This window comes from Hirundo rustica, chromosome 5, assembly GCF_015227805.2.
Source record: "Hirundo rustica isolate bHirRus1 chromosome 5, bHirRus1.pri.v3, whole genome shotgun sequence".
NCBI lineage: Eukaryota > Metazoa > Chordata > Aves > Passeriformes > Hirundinidae > Hirundo > Hirundo rustica.
The window spans coordinates 28,610,859-28,628,456 of NC_053454.1; the positions used below are offsets into that span (position 1 = coordinate 28,610,859).

A 17,598-nucleotide genomic window follows, 5' to 3' on the forward strand; every position below is an offset into this window, starting at 1 on the left:
AAGAGATCAGGTGACAAAATCAAATGGATCCCATGTTAGATATTTTACCATTAAAAAACAAACAAACAAAAAAACCCCCCTAACAACAAAAAAACCCCACAATGGATTTTAAGAATAGTCCTGATACAATTCAAACTTTAAAACAGCAGTATTATCCTTATATTCAGGAGACCTGAAATAAGTGAAGGCTTAAAAAATGAATTAAACCTTCTTGTTGGTAAAACCAAAATTAATTAAACGCTATGAAATTTGTAAATCACTACTCATGGAATGTAAATAAACACCTCAGAAGTTTGAGGTGTTCTCCACAAAGAAAGCCAGGAAAATACAGTAACTATGCAAAATACTATTGGGATATTCTTAGTATTGTGACATACATGGCTGTTTTTACTGACCATATAAAACGTAGAAGTCAATATCCACCATTACTACAAAAATTCCGCATAGAAGTTTTACAGAGTTTATCTATAAAATTATGCAATGCATTTAAAGCATTGAAGTGGTACCTGGCATCACAGGAACAGAAATACGGTACCGAATAACCTTGTAAACCTAAAGAAATAGATCATACAAATTCATTTGAGCTAAAGGGGAAATATTTATTCCCCCCTCCCCAGTCTCTATGAATGGTTTGGTTATTTCTTTCTCAGCTATTCCACATGAGCATAAAAAGAGGCTCAATCACCACTATGTAGCAACTTGGTAAGGGAACAGTACTTGTCTATGAAGGTGGCTCAGCCGGGCAGCCCCTAGAACAGGTACCCCAGAGAGCACTGAACTCTGCACGATGCTTCTGTTCTGAAAGGAACAGAAGTCAAGTACTGCAGAACAATGAGACCTTAGTTACTGCAAATCAAATGGCAACTGCTCTTTCTCTCACTACTATTAAAATGAATAAAATAAATATACATTTTTAAAGAGCACCTAAACCCTGCCACTTACTGAGCCCCAGTCTTAGCTGCTGCCCTGCTTTCAGGAATGTCTTGCCTGCTGCCCACAGAGAGCTAGTGCCCTTTTCCACCCATGCACCGAAGCACCAGCAGCTCTACCAGGGCCAGCAGGCAGGGCAGGACACACAGGAGCAGAAAAGAGTTGAAGAGTATGAACAGGCCTGGGAAAACAGGTGCCAGGTGTGCCCTGGCAGCCATTTATACAGACCATGCTAACTCACCAGCTGTGAAAAGAAAAGCTTCCCCCTTTGCCTCCCTGACTGACCATCCTGCCATGGAAAGCTTCTATCCTTGGAGTGGAAGGGAGGGCAGGTAGAGCAACAGGGAGGGCTTTAGTGGGGCTGATGAGGTGGGAGGGGAGAGCACGGAGAGCTGCATTGGCTGCACCTGTGCCATGGGGGACCACAGTCACCTGTCTTAGTGGACCCTTCAAGAACCACAGAGGTAGCAGGACCCCAGGAGTGGACAGTAGGCTGGCTTGCCCCCTGTGGGAAGAGGTGTGGGTGGGCTGGGTCTTTCTGGCAAATGGACTACAGGCCTTTTCTCATCAAACATGAAGGGACTGGAGGAATTTTATGCCTGGTGAGTGTCTGAGTTGATGGAGCAAAGGACTCACCCCTGCAAGGACACAGGGAGCAAGGGAAAATAGGTTGGCAAACTTGTTTATTTTTATTCCATCTTACCCAGCAGATCTGAGGTTTTCCTATTTTACAGGTCATCTAGGTCTAATAAAAATCAGATTTAAAAATTATAAAGCTTTGGAGTTTTGAAAAGGAGTAGGGCTCGGCTATTGTGTCTGTGAGATTATCATGAGCCCTACTTCTTGTATCAGTTTACTTAGCAAAATGAATTTGGGCAGAAAATCAATAAGGCAGCAACAACTTTCAAAATTACTCAGTCTGATCTGAAAAAACATGGACTCCCAGAAGGGACAAGTCCCAAAACATTATGTGCAGTGTATTGTTCTAGGGAATCAAAACAAGCATAGAAAAAAGAAAATCAATAGTTTTACGGCCACATATAATTTTTTAGTATCAAATATGTGCAAATATTTGTGGCAAACGCTACTGTTTTCCTAGCAGATTGGTCAGTTCAAAGTGTTTGGAGCTGGTGGACTAGAAAGTTCACCATTTAGTGCTCTAGGCCGTTGCCTCACTTTACTGATACTACTCAGCATGAATACAAATGCATTATGAGCCTTTTCTACTGAGTCCTGCATGGCAAAATGCTCCCCAGAATATTACCAAGTTTTGAGAATAAGTTTGCCCTCTGGAGCTGAAATGGGAAGGACTTTAGAGAGACCATATTTCTGACCGTTGCACTCTCTCAACATGTCTGCACTTTTCGAAGACTCCAGGGAAAATTTGTTCTGCAGTCACAGGGCTTGTCACATGAAAAGGCAGATGTGCTATAGGGAGTCTCCTTGCTCACCCTGGTGAATGTACAACAACAGCAGGACAAGTCTGCCACTTTTCCCTATTGTTCCCATTCTTCAAGGCAGCTCTTTGCTGGTGATGGTGAGAGATTTAGTGCATCGTGTAACTGCAGCTGTGTAAAGTCAGGCATGTGTCCCTCTCTGAGATATGTCATAATCCTGCTACACTGCCATCCTTTGCACATTTGGATGTTCTGCATCCTTTCATGAAGGTGCAGAGAAATTTTTATGATCTGCACTTCATGAGCCGTGGACTAACTGATGGACTCTCTATGTTGAAGCAAGCCTTCAAATTGTGTACAAAGGTTAGGGTAAAACTGAGATGTAATTTAATGTAACACCAGGCCTCTTCAGATCAGTTCCTACTTTAAAAGTAATCAGTAATATAACATGGAGATTACATGAGAAATTTTAACTACTTTATTTGTTAAACCTTTTGTGGGAAACAGTTGGATACAACAGCATTAACATTCCCAACAGCTGTGTGTCACAAATCTCCTGACTTGTTTAATATAGAAGCAATTTTCTTTTTGCAGAGAGGAGAGGAGATGAAGGCAAAACAAAATGTTAGAAAAAGACACTGCAGGCAAAGGCACCTTGCACGTAATTCACTTTTTAAGGAGAGGATAAAACAAAAAACAAGGAAACCACACCATTAGTCATGCCATCAGATACTACTTCAGACTACCCCATGAGTCAGATGCTTCACTAGGTGGGATGCACTGGAGATGCTTGCAGAAGCCTGATATGCTCCCTGCTAGCAGTCTTGTCTCTTAATGGCTTTCTTTCTAGAGCTACATTAAAGAGCAGGTGAGTTTTTTGGACGCTTAGATGGTGTCCGTATGCAAATACAAAATACCCAGAGGAGAGAAGCCTTCAGAGAATGGTCCCAGAGTTCTCATCATCACAGAAATCTCAACATTTTGTTCCAGACCCACTAATTCTGATTGTATCCTTTAATCTTTTTATCATGCCTGAAAGGAGAAGGTGATCAAAGAATACTATCAGAGAGGCTAGAAAATATGTTCAGAGGCTATAGATCCATTAACAAAGACTGATTTTTAAATGGATCACAGACAAAGCAATAAAGAAAAAAAAAGATTTGTTAGGTGAAAGGATACTTCATGGATAGCATTACTTTTATAATGAAAAAGGCAGCAAATTCACTATGTTTTACTAGATTAAAAAAAAGGCAATTTAACAGCAGGGAATCCTCACAAGGGAGCTGCAGCCTATGGAATTGCCAGCATCGTTTAAGGCTGGGAAGAGTTGAGAGAGATGTGTCAAAGTATAACTGTATTTCCCTACAGGGATGGGACAAAGAAAATTCTTCTGAGTGAGAGGAAGACTGCCTTGAAATGAAAGAAAATAATTAAAGGAGAAAACTTCTTTCTCTTTACCTCAATAATTCATTAGAAGTGCTAATACTGAAGCCACAATGTTATAAGGGGAGCTGGGACAGAAGAGTGGGTTGATTGTTTTTGTGTTCCTTTGGGGGTTTTTGTTTCTCTTTAACAAGCTTCAAAAATATTTGGAAGAAATGCTAAATAAAGGTTTCTGTATTCCTTACAGGGAGATAATTGAACTACTTCAGTACTAACCCATGAAATTTCTAGAACTGTTCTAAACACGAGAAATGAAATATGGTGAGAAATATCATAAATTTTGATGAAATTTTTGTTATCAATCTTGGCTTTTGTCAGAAGAGGGCACTGGAAGCGGGAAGTACACATACATTTTATTATTTTCACTGAGGTGCCATAGTTGCTTTCCTGGCTATGTCTCTCATCTTGCTTAGAAGATGCAGACAAAAGAAAGATTCTGATTCTTAGCACAGTAATATTTTACTTTGTAAGCACTTACCTATTCCTCTCCTCCTTTCTTACTAGTACTCTAAGCCCCTGAGTCTTAGCCACCTCATATGAATGCTGCATCCCACAACTTGGTTCTTTTGGTCTATTCTGCAGCAGATTTTTACCTTTTTAGGTTCAGAGAAAGTGCGTTAAAATGTGCCATTTCCATTAGAAACTTTTATCTATATTTATTGTGTTTGTTGAGGTGTGGAAGGTGTGCTGTGAGATTTGCTTTCTTGAATTTCAGCCATAATAAACTGCAGCAGCTTTCAGAGCTCTTAGTTTCTGCTTACCTTAAAAACTATTATAAACAGTGTCATTTAGAGGTGAAAGACTTAGGTACTAGACAGTACAACTGATCCGAGGACAAATCATTATCTTTTGGTAATCAGTTTCAATAACGGTTTCCAAGAGCTCCTATCAAAACAAGAATGAAATTGAAAAGCTCTGTGATAAATTGCAACAGCAAATTGCAGTTTGATCAATTAAACTTTTTTAAAGTGTGTGGGGGTTTTGTTTGGTGGGTTTTAGCTAACAGGAGCAAATATTAACATGAAATAACAGCATGATACTGTTCCTTTCTCCTTACATCTGATTAAAATAAGCCTTAGTGGACTCCAGCCAAGCTTTTGAAAGCACTTTGTCTTGGCACTGATGATTTCTACTAGGTTTGGCAAAAAAGATATTTTGTTCTCACATTCAATAGACATATTCAGTTTCCTTTCCCTTCCAAGGAAGTGTTGATGCCAGATGCTTAGATGTGGCTAAGCGTTTCCATTTCCAAAAATGCATAGCTGATTTTTGTATAGAAATTCTGTTTTTCTAAGAAACATACTGAAATATTTTATTTAATGTTAGAATTAATCCTGTGATCTATACTGTTAAGTACTGCGGGTATTTGGGGCATGGGGTTTTCTTCCCAGTTTCCTGATTCAGTATACTGCCTAGATTTCTTGATTTTAGCATTAGTCTATTTTCCTCTGTTTAATAACTGGTAAGTAATCTGTAGTCAGCAGGGAGAAATAGCCTTGGCATAAAAAAGAGGGTCCTAGCTACCTTTTAGTCAGTATGTCATGCTCTTAAGTACATATTCTTTTAAAATTTTGGTAAAACAGTGCTGAAACTTTGAAAAAATATAGCAGTCTTGATTTATTTGATTTAATTTATGACCACTGGTAAGATCTCAATTTCAATGCACATTTTTTGCTGATTATAGGGGAGATACAAACGCTCTTAATACTTGAAAAGTATGGTCTTCTATTCTGCAGTCGAGAATACTTTTTCAACCTAAAACATAATCTGTTGAGCCATGTTAAATTGAAACATCAGAGTAACACGAACTCAAGCTAAAGTGGTTTTGGGGTTTTTAAAATATTTAGTATGTTTCCCTTTCATCTGCAATTAATGTGTATGCAGAGAACAGTAAGCACAACAGCAGTATTTGAAACAATACATCTACTAAACAACAAGAATAAAAAAAATAAAAATCTATGCTTTTTAAATCCCAAAGTAGAGGTCTTCAAACAGACATGAGAGTAGTAGCCCAATGACCTTGGAAAGTCAGCAGCCATCAGTACGATTGTTTTCACAGCTGAAAAAACATAGTATACAACAGCTGATATCTGTGCCATCAAATACATATAACCAGTTCTAAAAGATTGGTGGAAGGGAATGAGGTGGGCTTCCTCATTTGATTCTCACTTGCTGCCTGAACTTCCAGTTGCATTCTTGGTTTTTAACTCTGTTCAAGCGCAATTCAGCTGAATACAAATGGGCTAAGACATCAAATGAGTGCATAATTTGCATGCACCGATCCCTTCCAGTCAGAGGTATGAGTGATTCACATAAGTTCTTGTGTTACAGAGGGTGATGCACAACTTTTTACATATTTTTCATATGTACCCCATTGTTTTTCACATCACTGTTCCTAAGATATTACTGTTGGAACTAGCTAGGAAGAAGGTTACCAACATGGAACATTCTCCAGGGCTACATATATATATCAGAATATTAGTAACATCATTCCCTGTATCTTCCTGTCCCAGACAATACAGGAAACATTCCTTATTTCAATTTTTTTTTTTGGAAAGACTAAAAATGAAATTCTGCTTAAACATCCTATCAAAGTCCTCATTCCACAGAAACTGACACAGACTTATGTTTTCATAAAAACTATGAAATCAAATTACTTGAAAATATACTTGATTATTTGCTGTGAGTAGATAACCTGAAAAAAATAAGAATAGAGATCCTTTCCTTGTCCGAACCGCTGAACTTACAATAGTGTCTTCGTTTATTTAAAAAAAAGGAAAACAAAACCCCTAAGAATGCAATTCTCAGGAAGAGATAAAAGTTACCCACCATAAAAAAGTTTACCTCAAATTGTTCTTACTATGCTGCTTAAAATATTAAAACCCCACTACTTTTTAACAGATGATATTTGTCTATTTTTATAGACGTCCCATATGGAACATTGATGCATTTTATTTTGATTTGAGACTAGGTTTATATTTTAATCTTATAATAGTTTTGGGTGTATGTATCCCTGTTGTAGTTCTGCTAATGAAGAAGCATACAGATTGGACATAGAAACATCAGAAAGTTAATTTCCCTTGTTTAATATAATTTGTCATATCAACAGGTCAGAGGAAAAAGAAGAGACAACCATGCAACCCCACACGCATTTTTATCTGATCAGTCATGAACAAAACACCATCTCCACCACGAGTCATCAGAGCCTGAGCTTTGAACACTTTGGTGCCCATTCACGTCATCATCTTCTGCACCAGCCAGACAGTTTAGTTTTACAGCTAGACCACAATTTCCAGTACTCCTGGGCAGAATCTCAACTGCACTGAAGTCAAGCTTGCTGAGCATGTAGTGACAGATGGTCACTGAAAACATTCTGAAGCTTTCTAAAATCTGTATGGGACTCTGTCTCAGGGTCCCATTCTTGGCACTGGCAAATGCATAGAATCAGTAATATATGACACACAAAATATTTGGAAGCCCTACTAAATGACCAAATAGGCTATTATTCAATACACAGAAATATGCATAACAGAAAAATCTACTTTGAAAAGTACACTTTTATAATGTGAATAATAAACTATAAGAAACAATGAAAAACAAGTTACTCATTTACTTAAACAGAAGCATAAAAACAAAAATGAGGCAGCCACTTTTCCCCCAAAGTGCTGTGATCAGAACTCATCTTCCCCTTTCTTTGTTCAGAAATTAAATATGTATACTTGATCTTTCTAAATGAGACATGAAAAGAGGAGTCTATTCTCTGTAAACAACAGGAAAAGTGCAGAAGTAAATTCTGCAGTTACCAAGGATGATACTGAAGATTTCTGCAATCAAAAACATCCCATCAGTAAAAAATAGATTATCATGCTAAGGCTATCTTGTAACAAATATGACAAATAAAAGATTAATGGGGTGAATCTGACACACACATTCAGGCTTCCTCTAATTTCTTGGCTCAGATCCTTGTGGCAACAAGCAGTAATGTTAGTATGGGCTGTAAAATCTAAAGCGCTTCTCAGTAGACAGAGCTCTTTCATTAAGATTACATTAGACTGGTGGAACCTCAGCTATGTAAAGATAAGTCTGTAAAAGTAGAGGATATATCCACATTCTTTAGAAAAAAATTACAATGAAATAAAAATATCACTCCATCTCAAGACTGGTTTCATTTACTCATGCAAACATGCACTGGTAATGTCATGAGAGCAAGCGCATTCCCAAATAAGGATTAAACTGTTAATCACAATATATACTTTGTGTAAAATATTCTAAGTTCTTGATTTAGGAGGAGAAATTAGATGTTAAAATGCATCTGCCTGAGTCACATTGGAATAAACTTTACCAGGACAAAGTATAACAAATGCAGCTTGAGAAGTTTGAGATAGCTCTCAGTTTTAATATGAAGTTTTATGAGGACTAAAAGACTGAGGTTGCAGTTCTGACACAGCTTTCCTGGGTGAAGGCAATGCTAATGAAAACCAAAGGGAAGTTATAATGAGTAGCTCCCAGGTTTTTTGTTCTTCTAATATTTGGAATTTGCAAACACTATATGAGTAAGTTTGTAGGTCAGTATCTCCTTTTTAGTTTTCTTCTATGAAAGCAACACACCTACCCATCTTTCTAGATACATATAAAGGACTTTCAAATAATAAAATGTGTTTGAAAAATTCTTTTGTGTCTTTTCTATTTCTGTATTCTTTAAAATTTCTCTTAAATGTCTTTTAAACATTTGTATGAGCAAGCAGAAGGTACTTGTCACAGACATAGGTGTATCTAAGTCATATGCTTATATTAGTGAAAAGGGAATTGAAACATCATTCTAAACCATGATGGAATTACTGATTAAGAATTCTAAACATTTAATCAAATATTAACATGCACTTCAAGTATCTTGATAGCCATATAAGCTGAATTCTTCATGCACATGAACCAAAATTTGACTAGTCATTTTCACAAAATATTTCTCATTTTTGTAACATTACTTTAATGACTGTTTATGATAATTCTTATGGCATTCTAAGACTTTATAAGACCGACTAAAATCCCTAACCTTATAACATGTGATAATTGGGAAAGTATTCAAAAATCAAACCCATTGATATTTCTTTTAATCCTGTTTTGTCCAATTAATGACTCTGAAATCAGGTTATTGTCATATATTGCCATATACAGCTTCATGCTAAACAAGTTTTGGCTTACATGAGAGCACATTTAAGTTAGTACTGTAAACCTAGTGAAATATGTAAGATGATCTCTACAACATTACTATCATACCTACAGAAATCTAGTGTAAATTATGGATTGATAGCGTAGAAAAAGTGAACATAAACACAAATTAATATTAGTTAGTACGCAAAAATTGATGCAATGGAATGTTTGTTTGCATTGTTTTTTAAAGAACACCCAAATGGTTATGGTGTTTTCAGTTAAACAAAACACTTCATAAATAGAAATAGAAATAGAAATAGAAATAGAAATAGAAATAGAAATAGAAATAGAAATAGAAATAGGAATAGACATAGAAATATATAAATATATAACTATAACTATAAATTCATACCATGCATTTTCATGGACAACTCTTCCAAAACACTTACATGAAAAGAAGTAAAGTCTTTAAGAATTCAGTTACTTGCTACACTTGGAGCTGGTGTGTGAGAGTAGCTTACCACTGTTAAATAAACACAGCATAGGTCCATAATCAAATGGAGCAGACACAGAGTACATGCATATTTAGGACTACATTTTATTTTATTCAGTTTATCTCTTTTACTGCAGTTAATTGAAAAGAATTGTCTTCCTGGTTGCTGTGTTGCTGCACATATGCTGTATTTTCTCCAAGAAAAACTATCCAGGAATTATTGATTAAGAACTTGTCTTCACTTTTTCCTGTAGCTTGCTACTTCTTGTGTTTAGAACAAGCAAGTGTATTTCTTAGCTTGGTTCCCTAAGAAAGTGATATGCCAAGACCTTTCTCTAGCTGTTCTTCGGCTGTTCTCAGGAAAAAAGAGAAAATCCTACCATTTTTAAAGTCATTGTCCATAACCAACCAAATTTCACCTTGGTATGAAACTCTGTACTCAATGAATTTTCACTTATTTAATCAGAACAGCAGTAAGATTCAAGTGACCCTGTTACTGCCCCCACTGAAGGAACATCTAAAACAGAGACAACAGTTACTGGACATCTGATCATTCTTGCAGAGAAGAACCAATATGTTAACCATGGTGAGATCTTAATACTTCATTTTTCAGTTTGTTTATTCAGAGGGAGCTCTGTTTTCTCCAGAACATCTGTGTTTCACAGTATTGAGACATGTCGCTTCACCAAGTAAAATAGTTAATTTGAACATATTTACAGTGTTACTGATGAACTGGACTTGCTTCCTTTATAAAGTATGCTGTTTCACTGCTGCTCAACTGCAGTGACACACCTGCATCACAAAAGAAAGTGACTCAATGGACTAGGCAGGCCCAGTATTTAGTGAGTATTTAATTAAGACTACTTTTTTTGAACAGTTGTTGGTTGATGATTCAAACAATAGCCCTATGGCCTAGACAGGCCACACAATTTCATCATTTTCTAAATCTATTTGTTTACAGTCTTACTGCCCTCAGATACTCTTGAAGAACAGAGTATTTTCATGTAGTACAATTGCAATGATCTTTAGGATCTAATTACAGTCTGAAGCAAACATGGTACACATTTTTATTCCATTGAGATTATAGTATTGCTCTTCCAAATCACTATGTTCGTTCTTAGCGTTTCAAAGCATCCACATTATTCTTTATTTCTGTAAGAGAAATTAAATAGATTTCAGCTCCATAAAAGCTTAATTTATTCACATTTAAGAAGAAATTACATTACAGTACTTCTTACTGAGCATGTCTTTGTTTTTAATTGCAAAAGTGATTAGAGGTATAACTTCAAGAAAACTATTTTCTGTCACAGGGCAAAGTGCAAGAAATGCCAGCTGTCACAAAGGCTGGCATTTTATCCCTCACCTGTATTATCAATATTCTGCTCCAGGATTCTTCTGAAGAGAGCTAATGGCAAATGATACAGATTATATGGAAAGGCAGTTTGCAATGTGGCGTCCACAGGGAAGCAACAGCATTCTCTTCCAGATGTCAAACATTAGCACTTCATGAGGACCAAGATCTTCAAGATGTAAAAGGCTAGTACACTTGCTCTTTCTGACCAGGCAGTGCTGTGGCTGCTTATTATTTACTCAAAGCCACAATCACCTTCTGATCTGAGGAGCAGGTGACTTGGCAATTCTCTTCCATCCTGATTGCTATGCAGAGACAGTCATGAAGAGGTAGAGTGTAAAAGATTAGGCAGATTCTAGTAACCCAGACAGTTTACTTTGCCCTTTTGATAATTGGTCCAGTGCATCATCATCTATCATAAATGGATTTTAATATGACAGTGCTGGATCTGTAAGGTTATCTTTGCTCCAGTGCTAAATAAGAAAGATAAATCTGCAGAAACAGATTAATTGTAGTCAGTAGTAAAGGGCTGGTTTCCTTTCCTAATAGGCATCCAAGCCTCAAAGTCCAACAGTTCAAATTAATCTTGTGCTTCAGAGTATGAAACATCTGTCCTGAGCTACTAAGAGCAGATCTACAAATGGATTGTGCAAATGTCTGTTTCAAACATATAGGCACTGCCTGCTGCTGAAATAAAGTTAACAGACAAAAATTCACATTTTGGTCAGGCATCTCAGAGTATGTTTAAAAATTAATAAGGTGCAATCTTACCTTTGCATTAAAGCAACTTCTTTACTTTCCAACATCCACTACACACAAGATCAAACCAAACTATAAAGTTAGGATGTTTCCAACAACTTTAGATTAAAATAGAAAAGAATGTCAGAATTGTTTCTGTTCTAACACACAAGATACTGGCTTATACACTCTTAAAAAAGAGAAAAGAATAGATATCATTAGAGATAGAGAGCAACTACCATATTATGTTTAGCATCTGCTATAAAAATATTGACAGAAATACTGAATAAATATAGATTTTTTTTCATGAGTCTACATTGTAAGATCATATTCCAGATTGATATAATCAAACTAAGAAATAATTACCTTCTTCTGAGATTTATTAATTAATATTTTCATCAGTAGACATTTCTCTTCCTCCTGGGAGTACAAGCATTTTCTAACCATGGCTCAAATTAAAATAAACCCACATAATAAAGGTATATCCTGTCCTATCAATCCTAAGATAAACCTGGTAATATAAAAGTATTTTTATCAGTGTAGACAAACTACCCAGTGCTGAAATATTATCAAAAATACTAGAAGGAAATACATGATTGAGCTTGGTAGTGGCAGCTCAGGAATTTTTCTCAGCCTTTTGAGATCAGACTATTTATATATACATATATATCTCCAGTAATAAAATACTGAACAAGAAATTAATCAGATAAAGAGGTTGGCCAAATTAACAGAGACCTTGATATACATGACAAGGAGGCCAATCTCTCAGGGGCAGTAGCAATTTGAAATGCAGAAATACATGCAATCACATTGAATGTCTAACAGCAATATATTCTCTCATAGTAATTTAAAGTGCTGGAAGATTACCATGTGTGAAAATAATTATGGTAACAGAGCATTTGTGGGGGAAAAAAAACCCCTTGAAGTAGCAGCAAGCCATCAAAACGAAGTAAGATGCAGAAAAGCTTAAAAAATAAGCTAGCAATTCAAAATACATAACTCTGTTTTTAAAAAAGTAGGATGTTTTAATGTTTTGGTGTTTTTTCACCTTTCCTTCAAGATCTAGCTTTTTTCAGGTTGAATTATGAACTTTAATTGAATGCAAACCTTTACTACATCTCTTTCAGTGAACAATTCAAATGAGTAAGATTCAGTGTATGATATCACTCTGCCTTCACTGAGGCTAGGGGATGGAGATAGGCACAGACCATCTATCTAAAAGAAATTCACCACTAATTACTATATTTTAAAATAAATAGTAAATACTACCTGCACCATCAAAAAGCAAATATCAATCTGAAGAAAGTATTTTAATACCACCATTCCTGTTCTACTGCAATTAGAGGAACCTTTCACAGGGCAAAATGCGCATTTACTGAGCATTTGTTTGTCCAAATACAGGCTGATAATGAATACAGAATTGAACACTAAAACATTTACACCATGATCACTTTTGAAGCATAAAAATTACATTTCTGCTGAGTTATACAATATTAAATATTTCACTGGTAGTAGCATTTCCAAATGTACATGGATGCTGACACAAATGGTATTGAAGTGCCTAAAAGTTAGCTGCTGGAGTTAAATAAATTCAAGTCAAACACTTTTTTTCTCTGTTACTGAATGGCAAAATACATGCCTCTCAGGGAAAGCCTCACAGGAGGCATATCCTGTACCTACCATTTGGGAATAACCACCAGTTTCTGGAATTCATTCCACCCAGCTTAAGCACTTGGCTCAAATTTTAGACACCTATGATAAAATTAATTAATCATCTATATGTCTAACTGTATCTTAAGTCCAGCACAACCAACTTCTACTTTTGAAGATACAGGGCAAATGAAGTCACCACTCCCTTTTGCTTTGAAACCAAGTGGTTAAATTATTCACTAAGTGGGAGACCAGTGTGCCTTGCTTCTCAGAAGAAACTCGAGTCTACTTTTCCTTCACCTCAAACAACCCTAGTCATACCGATGAAAGCTGAGTGGTTTAAGAAAAGATTTTGCAGAGTGAATGATGGAGAACAATAAATACCATAGAGAAGCAGTAAAATAGGAAATGGCAGAATAGTTTTGAAACAAGTAAAGATATAACATGAACAGAGGAACCTTGAATTACATACTAAATGCTGTATTTGGCCATGCATTGTAAGTTTTATTCAAGCTGGCTAAATCAGCTAAAAATTTGTCCTTCAGATGAACTTTGCTCATTATAATGTGAAAAACACACCTCTAAATCTTAGGCTACCCACCTCCAAATAAAAGTCTCTACCCACTGAACACGCAGACTAAATTTAAGATGCACTTTACCATTAAACAAAAAAGGAGCAAAAGATTGTCCAACAGCTAATAAGTAGGTATATATTTGGAAATTAGATAAGCCTGTACTGATGTGTTTTGAAACTATAAATATGCTGCTTGGCTGTAACTGGCTGTGTTAGCTTTATGCATTTACCTCCTAGCACACATCTCTGCACAGACATGAAACAATAAACAAATATCCCAATTCTTTCTGTGGCTCAGCTTCTTGGAAAACAAGAGAAAAAACCCATTTTTGAGACAATATGCCTGTAGGGTAATTTGAGGAAAAAGAAAAGCTATCCAGTCACTAAATAAGAGAGAAATGTGATTTCAGTTCCACTCTTTTAAGGAACAGGGGAACCAGTCTCTGGTTCCTCTCCCTGCTCTCTGGAATAGGCCCTCTCCCTAACCCCTCTGACTCTGAAAGCTGCAGGTCATGAAAAGGTTACAAACACTAATTGTTCAGTTATCTATAAATCCATGGCATGGGAAAAGGACTTTAACAGCGAGATGAGAGACCTTCAAATTTCTGTGCTTGCTTGCAGAACACAGTCATGCAATTGTCAGATGTATTTAACAAAATTGCTGTGGAGAACAACCTGGCAAAAATGAGAGCAATACAGCTGAGCTTTCTGAGAGGTAATTGGTAGGCTTAGTGTGAAAGCTCTAAGCTTCAGCTGAAGTATGTATTCTGGCCATTCAAACTTTCAAGGTAATTTTCTTTAGTTACTGGCACCAGGGTTTTCTGTGGAATTTTTAATCAGTAGCTATAGAAATGCTTACATGTATAGCTCTACACCCCGGCCAGGAAGACGGTCTCAAAGCAGTATCCCTGTTGCCATATGCTATTGTTTAACTGAATGCCAAAGTTTACTTGGTCCTGTAAGGTCAGAAGCTGCCTCACCAAATATATTTTGCCTTCCAACAGAAAGGTTTCATAGAAGTGACCCCGGAGTTTTTCACATGCCAGTGTGAAAGTAAGTAAGTTAGTACAAGTAAGCTCATTTAATTTATAAACAAAATTTTCATTAAATAATTGGCAAAAACAAGTGTGCATGTTCATATTCTTAATCTTCTGTCCCTAGTATCTTTTACAGATTAGAATTTATTTCTCCAGAGGACAGATTAATAATGAAATTATGACTGTATGTATTGAGCAAGAAAGGAAATACTCTGGAAGAGTGTAATTCAGGAAAAGAATTTAAATAAATTCTGATGGAACAGATTTGAACTTAGCATGGTATGAGAGAAAATACTAATATTAACATATAGATGTGGTTTTTGAACAACCTCAAACATCAGAACTGCAATGATCTCTCTTAAAAGCAAACCAAATCCAAACCCCCATAATTAAAAGCACCAATTTTCAATGGAAAGTTGAAGATCACAAAGAAAGCACAAGTTATGCCCACATCAGTTCTGACAGAGTGAACACTCAAGCTAATATTAAGCTATTTAAGCTATTTAAGAAGCTTACCACTGCAGTGTGGTTTGTTAATGAACTAAGAGTTGCCAAAGTTGTAGCTTTAATTTTTATGAATACATGACCATTTTTAAGTAATTCCTTGATGAAAATGTGACTTTGACTCAACCAAAGTAATTGTCTTTCAAGTTCAAATACTATACTTTTAAAAATATAGAACAACAAGAAGTAATTGACTTTCAAGTTCAAATATATTTTTAAAAATATAGAACAATTTTAGAGCTTTGACATTATAACAATACTACCACATTTTCTAAACATCCATGAAAATTTCTTTACATGTCCAATCTCTGTATGAACACACAGCCAGAAGGATGTTATAGAGAATTAACAAGATAATATTCCTGCCCTGCAGCAGGCATTCTGATTAGATTTACAACTCTCTCAACTGTTTCTCCAAAAACACCTAAGGTGTTAATTCCTGCAACAACATTTGACAGGAGAACAGTCATGTACTTGAATGAGAAATTCCAAACCTGATTTAATTACCTAACCCAAGCTGAAGTTATCTGATGCACACATCTCATGAATGCCCTACCTGCTTAACATACAAAGACAGTAATCATCGTGCATTTTTCACTCACGCTAGATGGCTCTGAAAGGCCATGCTACCTTGTATCTATCAATATAAAGAAGAAATCAGTACTTGGAGACATTTAAATAAGCTGAGATGCCAACCCTCTTAGCTGTAGTCTGTGTGACTACCTGAAGCCAGATGCAGTTTAATTAAGTTTTTCTATTACATGCACCACAGAGATATGGAACAACACTAAAATGTTACAGTGCTGCAGGCAAAGGGAAGCACATGGGTTTGCCATGCAAGATTAAAGAGAAGGATAAATTAGGATGGTAACAATTCATCTTCATGTATTTTATTCCAAACAGGCATGGGTTTACCTTGCATAAGTAATTGCCAAATTAAAGAAGAATAAGTTTGAGCAGAAACACTGATCAGGAGTTTTTCAGTGCTTCTTTCTATATTTGTTCTTGTGTTTCTGTATTCCTTTTCTCTCCGCTAATAGGCCCTAAAATCATTGTTAAGATGGTATGCATAGGTGAAGCAGCCATCTGATGCTCATACATTCTTTCCACCAGTAATTTTTTTCAGTAGATCACATGCATTAGAAGCAGGTTAGATAAACCAGTCATTCTCGGAACAAGAGAAACGTTTGGATAGATTTCATTTTCTTTTAAATAAATTATCTTAATCTCTTTCCTTTTTTCTTCCAGGTCTGGTATTTTTCATACTCTCTTCAATATTACCAAACAAACAATCACATCCTTTAGTGCATACAGACTTCAAATGGTCCTGTGCAATGCTACAATATAAGGATTATTACAGAGCCTTTTCTGAATGCATACAATGTGTCTGCGGGAAGATGACTGCAGGTAAAACTAGAAACTTGGGAAATTATATTCCCGTTCTAATAGAAGTTATAATAGTATGGAAATACAGGGTGAAGTACAGCTGCTACTTCCTGAATGGAATGCAGTTGGCATGCACAAGATCTGTTCCATGATGATTCCCCACATACATTCCCCACAGCCTGCAACCTTAAGCACATGCTGAAGGATGAAACGGAGGATGGAGCAGAGCAGAAACACCACAGTCAGGCTCTGCTGTAATCCTTGCAGGGCTGGGATCATGCTGGTGTCATGAGTCTGACGCAGCACATAGCAGCTGTCAGCCCAGAGAATGTCTTGCTGCTGAACTAGCAACTGTGGGGCTATTGCTCCCTTCAGATGAACTCAGTTCATTATTATCTAATTGTAACACTAACTCACACCTCCATCCCAAAATTACCTGCCCCCATGGTATGACCGCCTCTCAGCAATTATGCACTATATTTTATTGACTATTATCTTCTGAGCAAAGCAAAAAAATTTTATAACAACCAGTTACAAAAGTGTCTATGGCTAGAGTCACTCAGGCTTCACTTAATGAAATAGTATAAAAGTGAGTTAAGAATGGGGAGAAGTTAGGAAAGACTCCATCCATAGTATCTTCTGGGATCAGCTGGCTGGCTGAACAGGTCTTCTCTTCCAAAGGGACATCTATTGGGTAAGAACCTTATGAACACTGAATTACTAACTTGAACTGGCTTTCCCTGGTGATTAGATCTTGCTTGTATATTGCTTCAAACTTGCTTTTGCAGTCAGTTACTGTCATCAGCAATCTTCAAAACTTAACTTGTCCCAATTTTCTAACATTAGTATGCTTATTAATGAAGTGTGTTATATGGTAACCTCTGTGTGATGAATAGGGATTTCAATGATAATTGTTAAATATGTGATTCACAGAAGTGAGGGAGGGA

General features: G+C 36.4%; 1 protein-coding gene across 9 annotated transcripts in view; it reads right to left on the reverse strand.

Moving 5' to 3' along the window:
* The window catches only part of SGCZ (sarcoglycan zeta), a 421,463-nt gene that overhangs the window by 257,771 nt on the left and 146,094 nt on the right, over positions 1-17,598 (reverse strand). The window contains exon 1 of one of the 9 annotated variants that reach the window (XM_058420739.1): positions 1,172-1,250. The exons of the other annotated variants lie outside the window; for them this stretch is intronic. The gene's annotated coding sequence lies outside the window, so the exon portion shown is untranslated. Of the gene's footprint in view, positions 1-1,171; positions 1,251-17,598 lie in introns of those variants that run through there. 9 annotated transcript variants of the gene reach the window in all.